The sequence below is a fragment of the Trachymyrmex cornetzi genome, unplaced genomic scaffold (genome assembly GCF_001594075.2).
Source record: "Trachymyrmex cornetzi isolate Tcor2-1 unplaced genomic scaffold, Tcor1.1 scaffold146, whole genome shotgun sequence".
Taxonomy (NCBI): domain Eukaryota; kingdom Metazoa; phylum Arthropoda; class Insecta; order Hymenoptera; family Formicidae; genus Trachymyrmex; species Trachymyrmex cornetzi.
The window spans coordinates 134,465-156,766 of NW_017296048.1; the positions used below are offsets into that span (position 1 = coordinate 134,465).

General features: G+C 33.9%; 1 protein-coding gene across 2 annotated transcripts in view; it reads left to right on the plus strand.

Moving 5' to 3' along the window:
• The window catches only part of Cad99C (cadherin 99C), a 160,034-nt gene that overhangs the window by 77,033 nt on the left and 60,699 nt on the right, over positions 1–22,302 (plus strand). The gene's annotated exons all lie outside the window — the stretch shown is intronic.

The window sequence follows — 22,302 nt, forward strand, 5'->3', positions numbered from 1 at the left end:
AAATAGAATTTTATTTATTATTTGCATTATTTATTATTTATATTATTTATTATTCATATTATTCGCCATTGTATTATTGATGCTTATTCGTTATTTATATTATTCTTCATTCGCATTATTCGTTATTTGCATCATTCGTTATTGGCATTATTCGTTATTCGTATTATTTGTTATTTGTATTGTTCTATTTTGTATTATATATTGTTCCTAGAACACGAGCCTTTCACAAGCCTGTCACGAAAATAAAGATCCACATTCCAAATCCACTCATTGTTAGTTACTAATTGTACGCTATAAGTTTCACCAAGCTTCATACCTTCGTTAGCACTTTGGACATGTTGAATTATATATTATTCATTCGAATACACTGTATATTCAAATAAATTTTATTCGAATATGTCTTTAATTCGAATACATTATTCCCACATACACGAATATAAATGTTATTCGAATATAATTTTATTTTAGATACACAAATAAATTTATATTCGAATAAAAAATTATTTTTTATTTATGAATAAGATTTTATTCTTTATTCATAAATGTGCCCAACTCTGGTTTAAAGTGTGAAAATTTTGAACGTATTTCACTATAAACGTCAGATATAATATTAAAAAATTATAACAATTATTTAGAATAGGAGTAGTTTAAGGAAATTGTGAGCAAACTACAAAATTTTATACTTTTTTACATTTTTCCCTGACTTTTCCCGGTTTTCCATGACCAATATCAATTTCCCTGACTTTTACCAGTTTTCCCGGTTTTCTAGGTTTGTGGCAGCCCTGCTGAATATAATCTGATAGGAAAATATAGGAGTCGCATGAATTGTGTTATTTGCATAAGAGTACTTATTAACATTGCTTTTTTGTGACTTATACAATACCGTTCAAAATATATCAAACCAAGAGTTATATTCAAACGAAAGAAAAATTTAATGTTGAACAAAAATAATTATCATTCCTAATTATCGCGAAATAATTGTAAATTCTATTTTATATCGCGTTTGGGTTCCAAGTGAATAAATCATACGGAATATCTGTTTCATGAAATATGATTATCATCTCAATCCATTTATGAATAGCTAACTGTGCGAGGTGGTAAGTAGGGAGTATTTATAAAGTACGACGTTTCGTATTATTTAGCACTTGTCGCGATTGCATTTCAAAAAGAAATGTGAAGATACCTGAAACGGCTACCTGCCTGTACGAGCCTTAGTAAGTGAATGACTGCGCGGCGACTGCGCGTAAACATGACGCGACGCCCGCCCGCCGCGCTAAAACAAACACCAAGGCTGCGCGCCAATCATCTATCAAAATATAACAAAATAAGTAAAATAATCTTTTTATTAACATTTTTAACATTCTCTGACGAGCACGTTTTATTACACGGACTTTGCTTTATTTCTTAGATTCGTTATACACATATAACTCATTTATATCTTTCAGATATTTCAATTGTGTTACGATAATCGATTATTAGTTTGTAATAATTTTATATTATACGAAATTCTCACAATGTGCACAATTTTTAAAATAAAAGATTGACGTATTGCGACTTTTTGTTACTTTTGAATTGTTCAATTCCGTTATTCATGTCTTATTTTGCATTCTTAATCAGAGAGAAAAGTAATAGATAAATTATATATATTTAAATTCACGATGCAATGCGAGATTTGTTGGAGCAAAATTTGATCCTAAGCACCAATTTAAAGAGATATTATGATTGTAATAAAACTGCGATTTGTAATTCTTGTCTTTCTATTGCGTACATATTCCATTTCAAATGAATAAGTAATCCGAGATGTTTGCTTCCATACGTCATCGTTGTCGCCTCGATACGCTTACATATCGTTAATCTCAAAAGTTTATTACACAAGCGGATTACTGAATATTAATTATTAGCAATCGTATTTCGAAAGATAAAAACCTCAACGATATACATACTACCTTCTTGCTCGAACATCGCGTAGTGCGAATGGTAACAGGTAGCACAGTGATCTCATCGTCGCGACAAAGGTCGGCGACCTTGCGACGTAAACAATAGCGCGCTGTACGCTGCAAATACATAGCAAGGCTATATGCCAACTGAAATATTTAATTTTTTATAACATAATAAATTCATGATCGAATATTCTGCTTTTTACATTCCAAATTAATTTTGCTTATCCTATGATATTAAATCCAACATGAAGAGTATATAGTTTTATTTAATCAAAAAATGTAAATTATTTTATCAATATTACTTTGTGCCAAATTTTTGCGTTTCGAAAGGAATAAAATTATGTTATTAAAAAATTTTTTTAATAAATAAATCGAAAAGATGAAATTCAATTTTGACAATTAACTGTGATTAATCGTGACCCATGTGTAATAATCAGAACGACGATCGCGCAAATTTTGCATAATGTAACCGAATTTTTATTATAAATTCGTAATTTAAAATGCACATACAGCTAATTTTCTCTGCTTTCGAAATTAAAGAACTGAGAAGAAACATAGTTTCCTCATCTTCTCTCGCGTGAACGTGTCGTAGGAAAATGGCACGAATATCTCGCGGTCGATTCTGTATTAATGAACCTCAACATTCACATTCACATTTAACACGTTACATTCTATTAGACGATAAATTAACAACGACATTTGCTTATTCGTTCAAGTCTTACTCCTTAGAGAACGCACAAAGTGCGAAAAAAGAAAAGGATAGAAAGGAAGATAATATTCACACCCAACTGAAGCATGGCTATACTTAAGTGAATTATTATATGCGTGCTTTGTTACACTTATTTATGGCAAGTCCACATAAATAATACAAATATAAGTGTACCGATTTTTGCACTCAAACACAATGCATACATTTTCGACACATAATCTTATATCTCGACGTTGATAGAAGGAAATAGGAATCGATTTCATGGTTGAAAAGATTTTCGTTTTATACGGCTTCTGCTAGAAATCATGTGCCGTAGCAGGATTCTATTTCTATATTCTACAATTCAAGTTTCACTTCCATTCTGCAAAAAAGTAAAGTTTTCGAGAATGTCAAATATCAAGATATGACTAAATAAGATTTCACAAATTTAGTTTTTTTTATGAAGCATTACTTTAATAACATATTTTAAATAATCTGATGTATTAAAGAAAATAGATACTACAAAAGAATCAATAATTGTTATATATATTTATATAAATTAAAAAATTTTTGATAAATTTATGTAAAAAATAATTTAGATGATTTCGAAAATAGAATTCTGCGACTTTCTAGAGATATTTTAAAGATATGTACATATTTATCTGCATACGTGTCATCTTAATATTTTATCCGTTTCGGAGAATAATATTAATAGATGTGAATCTAAATGATATACTTATAGTAAAATAATTTGCGGAAAGATTTTACTATTTGGCAATTTTTTTTTACGCGAAATAGATTTATTTGATACACCTTTCGAGGGAAGCGAAAAGTTTTCCTAAAGATAGTGAGAACTAGAGAAGCGTATAAAAAGACGTTGTTTGCTTGTAGCAGCGGTGAATTGTTGCTTAAGATGTGCAGGCGTAATGTGATACGTGCAGCTATTGCCCGATAGACTGAAGTTCATAGTAATGTCATCAGTTAATACATCTTTTACTTTCTGTGATATCCTTGTAACAATATAATAAAATGCCTTAATAAATAATAAAGCTTCTATCAATTTATGCATATCTTAATTATAAGTTTTTCCCTAATTATAGAGTGACTATTCTTCTCTTAAAAAAATTGTTTCCACACAGAAGATTCCATCTCTTCTAAACAATCTCTTTCTTAATCTCTCGAAATTACATCTTTTATATTCTATTATTTAATTTTTTTATATAGATTAGATAATATTAGACAACAAAAGATAATGTTCAAAGTTTCCATATTTTTTTCACTTCTCTTTCTCACGTATGACCTTTAGATTTTTTATCTACTCGACAGTGTATGAGTACTATGAGTAATAAAAGAAAACGTACTATCGTAAAGTATACGCATTTCTGCGCATAATAATGTAAGACAGTATCATTCGAATTTACACGACTCGATGGAATACTGATTTACATCGACGGCTACACTCGGTACATGTCAACACGCATGTCGTAGATCACAGGTAGCAGCATGTCAATCGAACTTCACGACCGTCAGTATATCTCTCGTAGGCGATAGGACTTGCTCAACTTCGCGAACAGGTGCGTTCTACAAGCCCGGAGAAGCGTGACTGCGTGATCGGAACGGGTTGAGTGAGAAACCTACATGCGATTCAGATTGCGTTAGTGAGATCGAAGAATGCTCTTCTTTTTTATGCAGTGCTATTCAACATTTTTACAGAAATAATTAGGAATGATCAGATGATCTCATTTCTTTGTCGTGTTATCTTCGTCAATCTACACATCTCGAAAATATTCTAAATACTCTTTGCATTTAAAAAAAAATTTTTGCCAACTGCACAAATTAGCTTTCTGAATGTTATACTTGAAATAGTTTCAATATTTTTTTTCATTAACAAATTTATTTAAATTGAGATAAATTCTTTTTGTAATAGAAATTTGATATAGAGGAAAGTTAGCGATACCGACATACCACTTTGTTTTTAGACAATATTTCTTAAACAAAAGGTAAAAATACAACTTCAAAAACGTAAATACAAAGTAAAAAGTGTCTAAAAAAGAAATTGCTTGTACCATCTGATAGAAGCAATTTTTATAATACTTTTGCAATTTTGCAATAATTCAGTTTTTCGTAAGTTATGCAAAAATGAACGTCTAATAAAATGGGCTTCAAAACTGACATAGTAGGCAATAATACCAACATTCCTATTCTATAAATAAAGATATATCCTATTCTGTAAAGAAAACTAATTTATGAAACTATAAACATTTAAAATGACATAATATTATAAATAATACAATCACTATTATTTTAATTACGCAATTTGCAAAAGAACACCGTAAGAATTTTCTTCTCGGATTCATAGAATTGGTTTTTAGCTGATTTGGTATAGAAATAAGCCACAAATATATGAATTATGAGTTTGTACTTCTTTAATTAGCTAAACAGATCATGATTTTATTAGTATTAATAAAGTGCAATAGTTAGTTTCTGAGAAATGGGGGGTGTCACTTTAGGAGACCTATGTCGGTATCGGCGACTTTCCTCTATATATATATATATATACACACAAAGAGAGGATTAGATAAAAAAAAATAATTATAAAATTGAATTTAAACATTGCATGTATAAATTAAAATGATATTCACCAAGAGTTTTGTTAAAAGAAAACCAACAAAGTAATTAAAAAATCTCAATACGAAAGAAAAGAAGCTTGAAATATCACGTGTATATATCCAGACCAGACATGACGAAAGTTACCTTATTTGGGCGAAAATGTATTGCACGTATATTTCTTGGCTCGATTAAGGTCAGAAGCATTCTCATGAGGCTTGAGAATTCGTTGCGTGTCAGCGTGACGTCGCTACCGAGAAGACGATTATGACAGTGTCGAAAGGTATGGCAATGCGCCGATTTCGCCACTTGTATAGGAATTCCGTTGTCGTGAAAAGCTGTCAGGTCGTGGAATCCCGGCAAATCGTGGCATACGTACGCGTTTGAATGAAAAGCCCGATGTGGGTTAATGACAGGTATCGGTTGTTAGACTAACGCTAATTACGCGTAACGTAATACCGTGATACGGCCAACTACGGTGGAATGTCTACAGCCGCCGGGAAGGAACGGAGTCTGGACGGAAAGGTCAAAGGGTCCAGCGATCCGTTCTCCGGCTCACCGACAATTGCTTTGCATTAGGAAACGAAAGGTCAGGCTTGACAATTGATAGCCGAAACAAATGGTAGATTTCAGATTGTGGGTTAATTAACAGGAACGATCATATTTATATACACAAATGCAATTTCGCTTTTCGACGAAGGAATTTAAATAAATGAAAGCGACAGTTGCTGTTCCAATCGATTCTTTCGATAGCACTCGATCAGAGAACTCTCCATCAGCCTCATCTTAACCACATCGCGGCGGAAGTTCCATTTCTGACGGTTTCACGTTTCGATGCGCGTCGCGATAAACAAGTTGTTTTCTCTGCATGCCGATCGTTGCGTCGGTATGCAAGGGAAAGCCGCTGATCCCTGTGGGTTCCGTGATAGTCAAGAGTGGCATAAAATCACGATAGGTTTCTCAGAATCGGTCCTGACGGGTATATATCGCCGCAGTCCGGGCGCACAAACGCGTCTGAATGAAATTGCGAGACTTATCCGGGGAAACCTGTTAGTCGGGATCTCGAAGAAAGGAAAAAAAGGTGTTCGCGGTTCAGCGCGGTTATATTTTACGGGCCTGTACAACGGGCAATATATATGGGCGAGCGATAAAAACGCGGGATGGACCCTCGAATTCCGATATCGTCAACCGGGGGGATTATCTCGCGAAAGCCTCTTAAATATTTCCTTTATTACTATTCATCAGCTATCTCTTTATTTTTAAATTTCCTCATAGTAATAACTTGATGGCGAAATTCCATCGCGCTTTCTACCTTTCTGCATTAAACGATCATAATTTTGGATGATTATCCTATTAAGGTTTTACGCGCTTATTTCTATATGTGTAAAATATACCTCGGCAATATTTCCTGTACTTTTTCTCAACTTTTTTTTCCTGTAATCAGATTTTTGCTTAAAGTTGTGTGCATTTTCGCGGGAAAAAACATCATGTTTACATAAAATTGTACTGAAAATTTAATAATAAAAAAATAATAAATTAAGCTAGCATCCAAATTGACGCTTTTATGTGTTAAAAGATTTTTTTAGCGTAAAACAAATAGCTGCTGGCACAAACCTGAACGCGGATGGCGTGCTAAAGACGTTACTACTTGTCATCGTGACGAGCGATTATCATCATCGTCGTTTTCAGACTGAAAAACTCACCGGTCCGTGGAGGTACGCGCTAGTTAACCCAATCATACCGGCGGCGATGCTAAGAAGCACGTATGCAAAACGGCGTGAATATTTCAAGAGGCTCGTTCTCACCGATATACATACATATCCAATGTCCCGCGCTCGATATACAAATCCCGAATGAACGAAGCAAGGAGTATCCATGGTAAAAGCGCGCCAGCGCGTCACGAACTGTGGTCGCGAACAATTTTTATTCGTGCGAAACAGGTCGCGCAAAACCGGAACGCGTTTATTTTTCCTTCATTCATAAGACTATATACGATAAATGATGTTACTGGATCCTCACACACTTCTATGCCAGTGACTAACGTAACGTTGCGTTTTTGTGATCGATACGGCCGTTACGTGGTGTGAAATATCGCTCAGATGACGGCGCGAATGAGAGATTTAGCCCTGAATATGCACTTCGGTGATCGAAATGACTCCAACTTGCGTAAATTATATTTATTATAATTTTTTTATTATTTATAATATAATTGTTATAATCTATCTATTATAACTGTAATAAATAATATTTTAGTAAGATTTAACTGGTTCTACATTTATATCTAAGACTAAAAAAGAAAAAAAAAGTTATCTATCAAAAGATTAAAAAATAGTTTCTTCCCCTAATTATTAATTTATTACTCAAATATTCTTCTAATTTTCAATGATAGAGTTTAATAGAGAAAAATTTCATCAATTTTAATAGTTTCTCTATTGTAGTACATAAAAAAACACGTTTAATTAAAAATAAGAGAGATGTCAAATCGAGGAAAATATTTTTAAGCGTTTTAAACGAAAATGGAAATTTTCCTCGATTTGATTTCATTACGGTAACATCTCTCTTATTTTTAATTGAACGATTCAATTGTCAGAAGATTAAAGGAACGGTAAATGATGACGCTAATATAGGATGGAAGATTGGTACGGTACGAGCGAATTGTTCAAATGTCGCGACGTAGTAAGCTCAACGGGGCACGGCGTATAGTACGTGATATGGGCCGTTAAACAAGAGGGTGAATAGGAACTACACGCTGAGGGAGGGCTGAACAAAGCGCACAGCTAAATCGAAGGGACATCGAGATCACGACTGCAGAGATGAGACCACCTAGTTGTAGATCACTCGGCATGTAATCGCACACTGATTACCATCACCGCACTGTGTGTGCATATATGTAGATGCTCCACTGACTCTATAACCTGGAGCGACACATCTGCGCACGTACGTATGTATGCATATGCATGCGTGTGTGTGTATATATGTAATTTGCGAATAAGTTCTTCTGTGTACACGACACTAAGAGCTACTTCAGAAATCAACGAGCAAAGAGAGCGATATCGAGATCTTTTAGATATGACATTAATGTATGTTAACTGCAAGAGAGAAATAAAATTGTTAATTATTGAAGGAAGCAATTCTTTCCTCTTCTAACATTTTAATTGCTTTATTTCAAGAATTGCTTCTTTTTACATTCTTGTTATATAGGTTGTGCAATTTTAATTTGATAAAACATGTAGTTTACCTTCGCCTCTGACGGCACTTTCGCTTATCTAGCATACAAAAAACAAGTAGAAATAATCTCGAGTTTGATTAATACACATATCAGGTTAATACTTGGAAAATATGTAGTGAAAAAATTCATTTTCGCGCATATATAAAAAAAAAGAATTAATTTAGAAAACGTTAATGTATTTTTCCATGAAGACTTTGTTTAATGATCAATTTTACTGATTTAAGTTGATTGTATGTTGCATTACATTTATACTCATTTGAAATTAAAAACACTTTTTTAAAAACTGATTTGTTTGTCTTCGATATTCGCCCCAAATTACTTTTTATGCATCTATGGAAAAATGTCAAGTAAAAACGTGATTTACAGCAGAAACTTTATTTTCAATCGAGAAATAAATTCGCTCACGATAAGTAATGCTTAAGTCGCACGCGAATCAATATTCTCAATCTTTTTGCTTCCTTTTGTGCACGGATGCGAAAGCGGAGTTACCGGAGTTTCGGTAAGAAAGATAAGGCTAAAAAAAATTACTTCAGTGTGATCCACTTTCGATGGCCCACCTCTTGGAAGCCGCTGTACATTTTATACTCTCGAAACGTGTCCTGAGATACAGTTTGCTTAACTAAAAGCATCGATTCTCACCTTGACTTTCAATGCGTATTTTTTTCATGAAAAGTCATATATTTTTTTAAAATATGCATAGATTTTTATGAGCATAACATATTAATGCGACTTAATAATAAAACAATATAATATAGGACCGTATATGTGTGATAACACAAACTATAGAAATTAAAGCCTTACACGGTCTAACTGGATCTTAATGCTTGTATGATTCTTATGTGAATTTGTATACTACGTATGTAAGAGAGAGAAACGCGCGCCGAAATGATTTTTCGGTCTTGAAACGCTAACTCTACTAAACTACCGCAGTAATATCACGAGTTAAATTGACTAGCAATTTAACAAATTGACGTTTATTCGCATCTTCGAAACGATCTTAATAATGATAAATGACATATTAAAATGTAAATAATTAATTTTTATTGCGAAAAATATTACTTCGGCCGGGAGTCGAACCCAGATCTCTTGCATTCCTAAGCCTTTAGACGTTTATTAATGCGCCTAATATGAGATAGTGACGTTTCTACTAAACTAATAGACGCTATCTATTGATTCCATCATGAATTTATTGGTTTTGGATTGAAAACTGTTTAGTAGAAAATTCATTATTAGATTATGCAAAAGATTTTAGAATTTGGATATCTTCAAATTTCATTGAGATGAGCCTTTAAACATTATTTATTATTTAATAAATAAATATTTGGCAATAAATTCTTCATGTAGTGATAGAGTAAGGTCGTACTCAGAGTTGGGCATGTATTTGAAATACTTTTATTTTAAACACACTATTTGCAATACAAGCATATTTTGTATTTTTTATTTTAGCGGATCACATAAAAGTATTACGTATTTTGTGTTTAAAATCGAAAGATTGAAAGCTTTTTGTATCTTGTAATTCAAATAATAAGGTTGATTATCAATGTTAGTATTTGAAATACAAAATACAAAATACTTTCATAATCTTTTGTTATTAATACTAAAATATAAAATGCAAAATACTTTTATATATTCCCATAAAATACAAAATACAAAATATTTTCATGTACTCTGAACAAACACAAAATACAAAATATAATTGTCTTACCAATACTGTTTTCCAAATAAAAGTATTTCAAATACATGCCCATCTCTGGTCGTACTAATAGAAAAATACGGGATATGTTGAATTGCTTAATTACAGAAGTTAGATTTGATGCTCGCAAAACCGTAAAGCGTGGAAATCGTAATATGAGATACCCAGGGTATTTCTAATATGAAATAATGTTCCCATATCATAGTGAAAATCGTTGCTAAAGTATAAATGTTATTCCACAATAATAAAAAGGACAACCAGAATGAACGTCGAGTGCCTATTTCTGCGATGCTTGATTTCAACTACCTGAAGACGAGTTGGGTATCGCATACTCATTTTTCACGTACCCTAGCTGTGTTTGTTTGTATTTAAGAAACATTAAATAAAGTTTTTTAGTTGCAATACTGATATACTTTGCGTTTTACTATCGATTTCTCGGGGCATCTTATATTAGGAGCACAATTTTTTGACTTTGCGATTTGCTCACTTTTTACATTTCTTTAATTTAAGAAAAAAATGAAATTTGAATTAAATTTTATAGAGAACACTATCTTAAAGCTTATTAAATTCCCTTCAAAATGACCTATTATTATTTTAAATTCTGCCCATAGACTTCTAGCATTCACCCAAAATGAACTCGGTGTCTCATAATAGGGGCCTCTCCTCTAATAAAATGTACTTTGATTCGGTGTTATTACCGTAATCTCATAAATAAGACTTGTTGACTTATTTTATCGTTATTATTAATATACCATTAAAAATGAAGTAAAAGCACTGATTGTGAGTTATTGCAAGTTAACGGAATCATCTCGAGGCGAGGAAGAGCAGAGATCGCGTTCAGGTGGTTGAGTTCTGCTTTTACGTCCATCTGGATATAACGGGCACTGTCCGTTGCGTTCTACGATACGGTAGCCACACCTTTTGCCCCCTATCTCTTTCCCGCTTTACGCGCAATAACGTCAATATAATCCGTTCTCATTTCTTGCGCATCGTCTTGCGTGAATGTTCGAAGTCCGCTGGAGGAATTCTCAAGCGAGGGATAAAACGATTACAGGCAAAGGCATCGCGACTGCATTCCTCGTGTCCGCGCGTCAATATATTTATATTTCGCTGATGAAACGGTACGATCGGCTAGATAATTAAATTTGTCATCGGAAAAACCGCGTTCGTTATAGCGGCACACTAGTTTTCCAGTATCTCGCGCGTATCTTGTCGCTTCGTGTTTGAGATTACGACCGGTCAGCGGTTTCTTGTTCGGCGATGTTACGCGCGGCGAACGCGGAAATGAAGGAGCCGCAACTAGATTGGAAAATGATTCTCGCTGTCGACGGGAACCAAAGGCGCGAGGTAATCTTTCCTCTTTTTCCTTTCGCGCGAAGCTTTGCCTCGTCCGGTGTTACATTCGTGGGACTCCCGAGATCACGACGCCACCCGACACGTTCAATCCTGTCCTTCCCGATCGATCGTCCCCGCGTCGCCACGCGTCGTGTATCGGCGTAAATTGGACAACCGTCAGGAGTTACTGGACGAGTTAAGGTAGGTAATTGCGCATCCGTCGGATGTTCTTCGCAGACGAACGACCGCGGCTCGTCGTAAACAGTATACTCACGCGTATAATGGCCACGGTTCTTTATATTCTTACACTTATCACACTCGCCATCAAACATCGATGTCTACTCCTCCATTATACCGCTCGTATTTCCTTATTCGTCTCTCAAAAATATTAACCCTCAACTACAGATGTATACGAACGACTGAATAGGTTTTTGAATCCTAACGATGCTTTTCTTTTATCGCGTAATTTTGTAAATTACAATTTCGATATTGTACTCCGATAATTGGACAATCAATTCCGATAACAACGGAGAGCTCGGATTCTCTTTATAGAATATTAGAGACCGGAAAATATGAATTGTTCTTTTAGAACAATTCATATTTTCCGGTCTAATATTCTATAGAGATTATTCAAACATGTAAAATAAAAGTTCTAAAAATTTGTATTAACCTGAAAATACGTTTAATTGTCAAGATAAAAAATATATTTTAATTTTAACCCTTATATATATATATATATATCGTGATTTTTCGATCTTTAATTACTACACAGGATGGGTTATTCGTGTTCTCTCCTCGGATTAATTGTCATCGATCTAACAAAATATACAAAAATTATTAAGTGGTTCTTATATATACTTTTTTTAACATCTTTAAAAATATTTGTAGCAGGAAACTTCACAGTGATGTCATTACGAGATTATCAAAAGGTCGCAGTGACATCACATTATCATCTTAATCTGTATATGTCATAAGCAGGATCACATTGAGAGATACAATTTTATCATAATTTCATAATCATGGCGATGTCACAGCGATATCACCTGTGACAAAGCGGAAGTCGCTACGACTTTGCTGTGATCGCATCGTGATAATATAATATCACACTTGTGAAAGAGAACATTCGCACGTCACTATGATGTTTATGTGATACATTTTTGCTATGGGGTACTTAAAAGAATTAGGGTAACTCTCCGGTATATACGCTGCACCTATCAAAAACTTAATTTATTAAGTATTATTTACTATGTTTAAAATAAACGAACTAAAAAACTTTGTACTGTCTACTACTATGAAAAAAATATTAGAAATCCGAAATATTTAGTTTTCTATTAAAAAATAAACTTTTTGAAATCTTGCATTTTTGCTATGTATAGATAATGGGTGGGATATATGGCAAAAATGCAAGGGTTACGACAAACTAAACAAAGAATACGAAAGCAAAGCACTTGTATTTTGCTCTCTCTATACAACATGCTTTACTATTCCTCTACACGTATGTATCACGAAATAACCACTAGGTCTTTTACACGCCTTAAAGTATCATTTTATGCAGATTATAATTTATGATGATGCTACTTGTTACACACATAGTGACAAATCGATTCAACTCACAATAATTTCATTAATATTAACAGTAAGAAGCTGAAATTATAACTATAATACTAATATAACATAAAGGCATGTAACAGAGTAATTGCGAGAAAATTACCCCTACTCTTTCTATTTTTTCTGACTTTTGCGGCGTATATACTGGAGTTACTCTATATATAATAAATGTTATATAATTAACCCTTACCGTACTAATATGGGTAACTAGTGACCGAGCGATTCCTGTTCGTGCAAGTTTCTTTGAGTTTTTCGGTAATTATAAATTATACTACATTTTATTATTTTCCAAAATAAAGAGTCAATATTTATTCTAGAAAGTTGAAAGAATATTGGTGAATTTTTAGAGATCTTTTTGAAGAGGTGAAAAAACGAAGAGATTTGAAGTGACTCTTGATGGTATGGACGAGGCACCAAATTGTAGATGGTACGGTAAGGGTTAATTACTCGGTGCACTTAGTTTTTCTAGAAGGAAAGAAATGTGCAGGACATGAATGACTTAATCATGTGTAGTACGAATTAAGTTTTAAGTCCGAAAAACCAATTCAGCGCGCAGTTTAAACGACTACATATTTAATATATAAATTCACATAGAAATTATATAAGCATTTAAAATCCAGCTTCGATCGTTGTAGGCTTTAAACTCTTGCTGTGCATTCACATATACACTTCTAATAAATCGTTTATTATCGAATTAAGTTTTGTTAAATAGAATTGTGCGAAACAACATAGTAATACTCGTAATATGATACGAAGATTGAGATATTAGCAAGAATAGCGCGTGAGACAATTCCAATTATTACAGTTATCAGAGTTAATCTGACTAACGAGAAAATTTCTTATCCGAAGAAGAGGATGCGTGTATTTGTTACTTTCAAGAGGAAAAATGGTGCACGCGGATCACGAATCGGGAATCAGATCAAGTCGTGCATATCGCTAATCCGCATCCGTAATGCATGAGCCGGCTGCAACGATTGAGAACGGAGCATTGTTCTCCGGAACAAGAGTGATCCCGCCGAGATCGGTATCCCCAGTCTTAAACAGTCGGGTCCCACGTCGGGTTCTGTTGCGCACAAGAAGGCGAATGAGGCTGGACGTGGAGGAGGGAGGATACGATGGGATTTACGCTTCGGCTAATTTCATATAACGTAGCATGGCCTAATTAACAGCGCACGCTGCGCCGATGGTAGTAACTAGCCGCCGGACTAACGAGCTTGTATACTTCTCTCTCTGCCTCCAGACGCGTAACTAGAAGCGACCACGTCGCAGCGACTGTCCGGCTTACCGCGTGTACAAGTGTCTCGAGTCTGCAGGTACCTGGCGTATGTTCACCAGCGAGTGCGGTGTGTGTGTGTGTTCAAGGGCGTCGCATAATGCCTCGTGTACGTGAAAGTCTGCGGGGCGATTGCGCGGTGGTTTCCTATTCGCGGGGAGGATTTCGCACACGCGAGATTCTCCGATGCCACCAAGCGTCTCGTGTACCGCGCACGTACGCAGCGAAATATCCGATGTCAATTTTAACGAATACTTGGATCATTTCTTTTAAGAATTGCAGGTTGAACATTTCAATAGTTACTCGAGTACTCAACGTATAATATCGTTGCCAAGTGAAGCTTCAATAAAATTTGAGAAACCAATATTCATATACTGAAAAAAATTTAATACATTTTAATAAATATTTGTTTGAATACACCCGGAGAAAGGTTTCTTCGATTTAAAGAAATGTTTCTTTGTTATACGGTTAAAGAAAACCTTTCTTCGATTTGTACGTCATTTCTTTGATTTAAACATTTTTTGAAATCAAATAAAAAAAATTTATTTGATTTAAAGAAATTGTGCTCAAATCAAAGAAATTTTTTCTTTAACCGTATAGCAAAGAAACATTTTCTTTTATTGAAAAAACCTTTCTCTGGGTGTAGTACAAACCAAAATTTACTAAGTAAATAAATATTTACTTCATAAAAAATGATACTTAAATTAAATTAATGGTCTCGTATACTAAATAAATATATGTTAACATTTAATAAATATTTAGCTGGTACTATTCAAACAAATCTTTATTAAAATTTAGTAAATTTTTTTCAGTGCACGTACTAGAGTTTCACGCGACAATCATCTTCTCTCAGATATGCGAAATTTGATTCTCGCTTAAACTTAGTTTGACAGGTGGATAACTAACGGTGGATTCCTCGTCGAGTAAGGAATCCGCACTCTTCTCTCCGATATTCTGATCGCAGATTTATTTACATATTGTTTGTAAATTATGCAAATTTCAGGGGAACGCAAATTTAATAACAATGGCATCGTCAATTACCGCTAGAAGCTTAGAGTTCAACTCTCTTGGCGAACAGCGGAAGTTCAGTGAAGGTTCCAAACTTTGTACTTTGTTAACATCATACCATAAATGTAATATTCTGCGAAGCGCAAGATCTCGTCTTACCGGCGTTGCTTCTTTCTGATAATATGGAATGCTTGTTTTGATTAATAAACGAACTCTTTCGATAACTTGGGTTATTCGATCTACCAGCTGGTGCGCTGAGGAAGGAATATAATACAGAACGCAGGAATATAACGCAACATCATGTTAGAGTGCGGATCAAATACTTCTTGGCACTTCATTTTCTTTTCTCTCTCGTAGTGGTTACCGAGCTATCAGATAATAATATAGCGCTGCACATAATCTGACCCGAGTAGCAAGAAAGTAATACTTTGCTGACCGAGAAATTATACGTTTCTAGATCGGCGGGTTAAACAAATCAAGCATGTGATTTCTCTCTCCAGATTTTGTCTAGTTTCTAACTAATAATTAATCAATTTAGAAAGTATATCCTCTTTTACAGCATACTATACACGTTTTCGATATATAATTCTGATAAAAAAATATGTCAAATATTTTGTATGTATATCTCATTATCGTTAATGTCATTAATTTTGAAATAAAATTAATACGTCTGATACGTCTGTAATCTTTTTTCCATATTTAATTTCCTCGTTACACACCTAAAGCGATATCACTCTATGTTTCCTATATAAATTTTCCTTTGAATTAAATGAAACTCATAGCCTTAAGCCTTTTCATTCTTGAAAGGTTCACTGTACGCCTCAAACCTTAATTACTCCGGGCACGCCAGATCGTTTATACTTGCCCCCTTATGCGGATATTTGATTCTAAAGTTACAATTAGTCGCTAACCGAGGTTGCTATTAATCACGCTCAAGCCATTCTCCCGAACAAACGGTTTCGCCGTGCTTCAATCGCGTGGGTGCGAGCACGATCGCGATGAACGAAGTTACGCGGAAGAAGTGGCGAACGCGGTAGTGCATCATGGCTAGAAAGCAACGTTAAGTCCTCGCATTATTGCGATCAGCCATGCAACGCGACTGAACGCAATGAACGAGCCACGCCGGACGCGTTTCTCGCGGGATTCCCCGCGGGATGCAACACGAAATGTCGACGCCCGGTAAATCATGCTTAGATTCAGCTGTTGAGCTCATGAAGCAACGGCGGGTTTCAATCTCTCTCTCCCTCTCTTTCTTTCTTAGTTGAGACGATACGCGCCTCATCCGTTGCCGCTGGCATCTCTTCCACGGTAGGCTGGTCAAGCCGGCTGTTAAAACCGAGACTTCCGCTCCTCGCCTCGGTCACTCGGTCACAAACCGCCAAGTTGACAAGATGTGTATAATCGAAAGTATCTTCTCTAATGCAATTGTGCTGTATTTGGAACGAGAACATGGGAATGTCCGTGAACATTGCGATTCTTTCACAAAGTAGATTTTTCTTCGGTGAAAACGTCGAGTTAAAAATATCTCTTGTGGTATTTATAATGTTAAAAAATAATTATATTTATGAATATTTTAGTAAAACTGAGATAGAGAATGGATATTCCGAGTCAATTATTATACGGAGAGTATTATTGGTATACATATATTGTTCTAGCGATTAATTTGTACTAAAAAAAGTACTAAATTTTAATAAATATTTATTTGATATAAAAACCATTAATTTCATTTAATTGGTTTTTTTTGTATTGGGTAAGTATTTATTTACTGTAAATGAATGTTTATTTGATTTATATTAAAAGAAAGGTGTGTTAAGATTTAGTAATTTTCTTTTCAACGTAAATTAATTGCTATATTAATAGAGTATTTCAGAATAATGTGATGGAGGGAGAAAATCATTTATTATGCTTAAAGTTATTTTGCGTAACAGTGAATCACTCCGACTTAATAAGCATATAAAAACTACGATTTCTTCACGTATAATCAGCACATTATGCATATGTCTGTATCATAATCAGGACGAATCTATCACGTGGCCGATATTAATCACCTACATCTATCTTTAACACTACTATTATAAAATTTTCTTGTCTAACGAAATGCAGATGAACTTTCCCCCCTAGAAATATTATTAATAACACCCTTCCGATCTTCCGGATGGATGATGAGTACCGACAGAACGCAAAATTGCTTTCTCCTCGTTTCATTGATAAATGATGTCGACAGACACTAATTGAGAGTGATCCGCATCTTTTGCTCTCTTCGCCGGTGGGAATCCCATAAATCACTGGCGCTGATTTAATTACGATCCACGAAGCCACGCTATAATTACAGAAAAGCTTTACAATAATCGTAGATCATCGATCGATATCTGCACCTGTTTCATCTCTGCTTGTAACGCTTCCCTATTATCCCCGTTGTTCATTGTATTAATTATCTATCACGCGTAAAACATTTTATAGGTCCTTAGTATAATGATTGATCTATCTTGTCCAATATTAAATTACAAAATCATTTGTCATGGTTAGATAATAATTTAATTAACTATTTTCAATTCTTCGTATTCCATATCAGAACTGATCAGTTTTGACGGAGTTAATGATATTTCAGAGATTTATTTCAGATTTAAAATAAATTAATCGCTACCTATCTGAGCTCCTGTTCAAGCGTATACACATTTCTATTATGATCCCGTGGGACCGATATTACGAATGAAAGGAGCGCCGGATTGTTTCGCGTGGCTTAATTTTTCAAAGTGATCAAATTCGCAAGAAATAAGTGAAGTGAAATACGCGGAGACAGCTCTGAGTATCGTACTATCTATTTAATGGAGTTAGACGTAACCAATTAATTATCGCTGCACAAATATATTTATAAATCCATGTGTTGATATAAATGTCTTATTGTTTCTTATTTGATATCGAAATTACTTTTCTCACATTATAATATATTACATTCAAAATATGTATATTACATTGTAAGTTACACAAAAAATACCCAAAAAATTTTGAAATAATACTCAGGATCAAGAAAGGACGACAATATTATCCAAATTTCCAGCCTTTTAAAATATAATAACATAGAGATACATAAATAAAGAAAAATGTTCACAATCAAGCGTATAATTAAATTACTGATATGTCCAAATCCATTTCCTATTAATTATTGTGTGCGCATATGTGTATATATATGTATGGTATAGTTCCATATAAAGCTGTAAGTAATTCAAATGTTATTATTAAATCAAAAGTTATTAATAGAATAAATAACTAATAATTTGGCAGGAGTGGATAAAACAAAGTAATGGCAACAAGAAAACAAAACGTAGGTAAAAAAATTGAAATAACATAGAAGATAACTACAATATATTATAATAATTATGATTTAAATTACAATTTTCTAAATAGACTACAAAGAAAATGAATAATACAGGGACAAGGGAAAAATATCTTGAAAAGATATTATAGATGAAGAAAATGTAATGAAGAAATCACAATTCTAATCGTGATAAATCATTCTTTCTTTTCATCTCGAAGAGAAAGTCATCATTACAGACATACAATTAAATTCAGATTTTGACGTATCGAATCCGGATTTTCAGTAGAAATGATTTCAGTATAAATTGATGACGACAATTATAAATATATTCAAAGTCACAAAACTAATTGTAAAAAATTAGTTATCGTATTATAGCTCCAAAAGATTCGACAATCAATTCTATATGTGTATCAAAACTGAATCCCTTAGATTCAATTACCAATTTCCCACAGACAAATTAATTTCTCGCAAATCATTGTCCTTCTTGCAGTTCCTTCGAGGTACGTGCAAAAAGCAGCATATGGATTACGCGAATTACAAAGTGTTTTAGTACGACCGACGCAAAGGATGCGGGACCGATAGTTAGATCGTTGCGAATACAGCCGGCTTCTCATATCACATTTAACGCGCGTTTAACGTCGATGAGGCCTTCATAACCACAATACTCTGCGAACCACAATAGTCTATGTCACACCAAGTAAATCAAGCACGGCTGATAGACGCGACGCGAGGCAATCCACTTTCTGGGGCGGTATTTGCCCGCATCCCTCGTGCGTTAATCGTTGCTAGACGCTGATCTTACGAGATAAGCTCGACAGACCGGTAAACGTGGATTGGACACGTATCGCAATGATCACGCTACTCGGACCGTATCCCGTATTTATACAAATTTCAAGTAAAACCCGGAAATGTTTTCGAAGAAACGCACTGTTTATTGCATGTGCCATGAGAAAGCTGCAACAAAAATGTTAAATAACACACGAAAAATTAAAGAAAATTTATGAAAGGAATAAGATATTGAAAATGCCGAAACGGAAAAGCTATTATAGAAGGTAGGTTAATAAAGGAACGGATAAATTAGAGTTTTTCAAAAACAGTTGAGAAATGCACGCTCATTAATATTTATTTATTCCAACATTATACCTGCACCTTTTCTGCAATGCGTCCAACTAGTTTACTTATTGTAACAACTTTGTTATAACTTTACGTTTAACAACGTTGTACATGATAGTTATATTATTAACTGTGAACTTATAATATTGTTATTATGTTACTGTTATTTTGTATTTACTGGGAAAATTGCAACAAAAATGTGAAATAATTTTTGAGAAATTATCGAAAACTTTCATATAAAGAATAGCTGAGTCGATAAAGAATTTTACAAAAGGGAAATTAAAATGCATATGTATGAAATAAAAATTAAGATGAGCTTTTCAAAAATGCATTGTGTGTTCTTGATATTAGTTTTTCTTAACTCGTTTTTCGCCTTTTTGTTTTCATATTACCATTTCTTCTTTTTTTCCACGAATATTTATCGATTTTTTGAAATATAAATGCGTATCTTTTTATCTTTATTGTGAAGTTATTATTCTAATAGGCTCGATATACTCGATAATAAGTCTGTTCGATTACATTTACAGATACTAAAATTATTCGGATATCAAAAAAGCCAACTCCCGTATTCATCAATGTGAGCCTCTAAAGAAGCAAATAACAATTTTAAAAGTTATACGCGTACTTCACAGTACGTTATATGTGCTTCTGTAAATTGCGTGAGCGTTACAATATTTTTACGCTAAATTTTTTCTTTCAACTCTATAGCAAAATACATCTATGATATATGTATTCAAAATTTTTTCTATTATTTGTTTATTTTAATTTCCTTCTATTTATCGGTACTCGAGAATCTCTTTTTAATGGTGACACTTTTAATCGCGTATCAAATAAGAAATTAAAAAAATATTGACATGAAGTCCAGAAAGTTATAACAAATTTCAAAATTAATAAAGATATCGATATATTACGTGCATTTTATCGCTTGATATACGCCGCTAGATTGATCAATTATAATTTGCAGAAACGTCGGTAGAGCGAGGTCGAGAACGATCGGTAGCGCGTGAGATTTCGCTTTCAAATTCGCGTAAGTACCCGCAACTATCCCTCTCTTTCATTCTTCTTCCTTTTCCTTTTTTTTTTTACGCGAGCCTGTTTTCGCGTACAGCACACGAGTGTTACCCCGAGGCTCGGGCTCGAGAGGAGCGGGTATCGCGGCGAGCGAGACTTTATAAATTGTAGGCGGTGGCTGCGCGATCTTATCCGCATCTCGATCGCGGCTGCCGATTCCCTGGTTGGCGGCGGGACAGTTCTCAAAGCCTGCAACCGCATTATAAAATAAAAACTAAAGGAAAATTCACTGCTGTCTCTTCCACCACCGCCCGGCTTGCTCATCTTCGCGATCGGTCTTGCATCGAGGAATCGATAAAGCAATCGAGGAAATGTCTCGGAAAAAACGCGAAATATATTCATCTATGGTCGAAAGATGAGAAAAAATATAGGTGACTTAATGGGATAAAAAATTATATTTCTACACTAAACCAAAAATGTACGTAAATACAATAAAAGTATTCATTGGTATTAATAAAAAATTCATTAAAATTGGTCCAATGAACAATTTTATTCCTATAATGATTTAGGTTTTATAAAATGATCAATTTGAGTTATTAAACTATTAAAAAATTCATTGTGACAATGAATATATACATTAAAATAGTCTGCCATGGATTTATTATAATAACCAAAAACTTTATTCATTCAATGAATAATATCATTAAATCATACATTAAACTTTATTGTTATTAATGCGTTTATTGAGCTAATGTACAGACTTTATTAACTAATAAAAAAATGCGTTAATATAATGAATGTATTTTATCACTTCTACAAAATTTTATAATAGACATCTAATAAATGAATTTATTAAGTATATGAACATATTTGTTGGAAGAATGAACTTTTTCATTGATTTAATTAAATGTTATATTAAGTTATGATATATTCAAGTACAGCATATTAATAAACAGTGATTTGTTATATTAATAAATCCAGTTATTATAGCTAATAAAATTACTCAATAAAATATTCATAATATCTATTAAAAGTTCATTATATCAATGAATTTAAAGTCAGTAAATGTCATTCATTGATATTATGAATAACATTTTTTTCAGTGTAGCTCTCGATATTCATCCCATCAATCAGGAAAGGGAAAAACTTTTACCCAGAGATATAATTATCTCTTTTCTCATTATATCCCCGAATAACGTAAGATGAATCACGAGTATCTTAAGAGCGTCATGGCATCTTCCTTAATTAATTGCATTACGGCACGCGTAAGTCGGCTATTATCTCATTGCGGACGTAGGAGAGCTTGGAAATGTAGGATAGGAAATAAAGGGAATCCTCTCTCGCGCGATGCGGCGGCGCGCCTTCAACGAGCGTAGTTTATTAACTTGGCCACTTTTAATAGCGGCACAAAGCGATGCATCTCGGCGAACGGGCACGCACGCTTAGAGGTACGACATTCGTGCGCAATAATCCACGTCGGA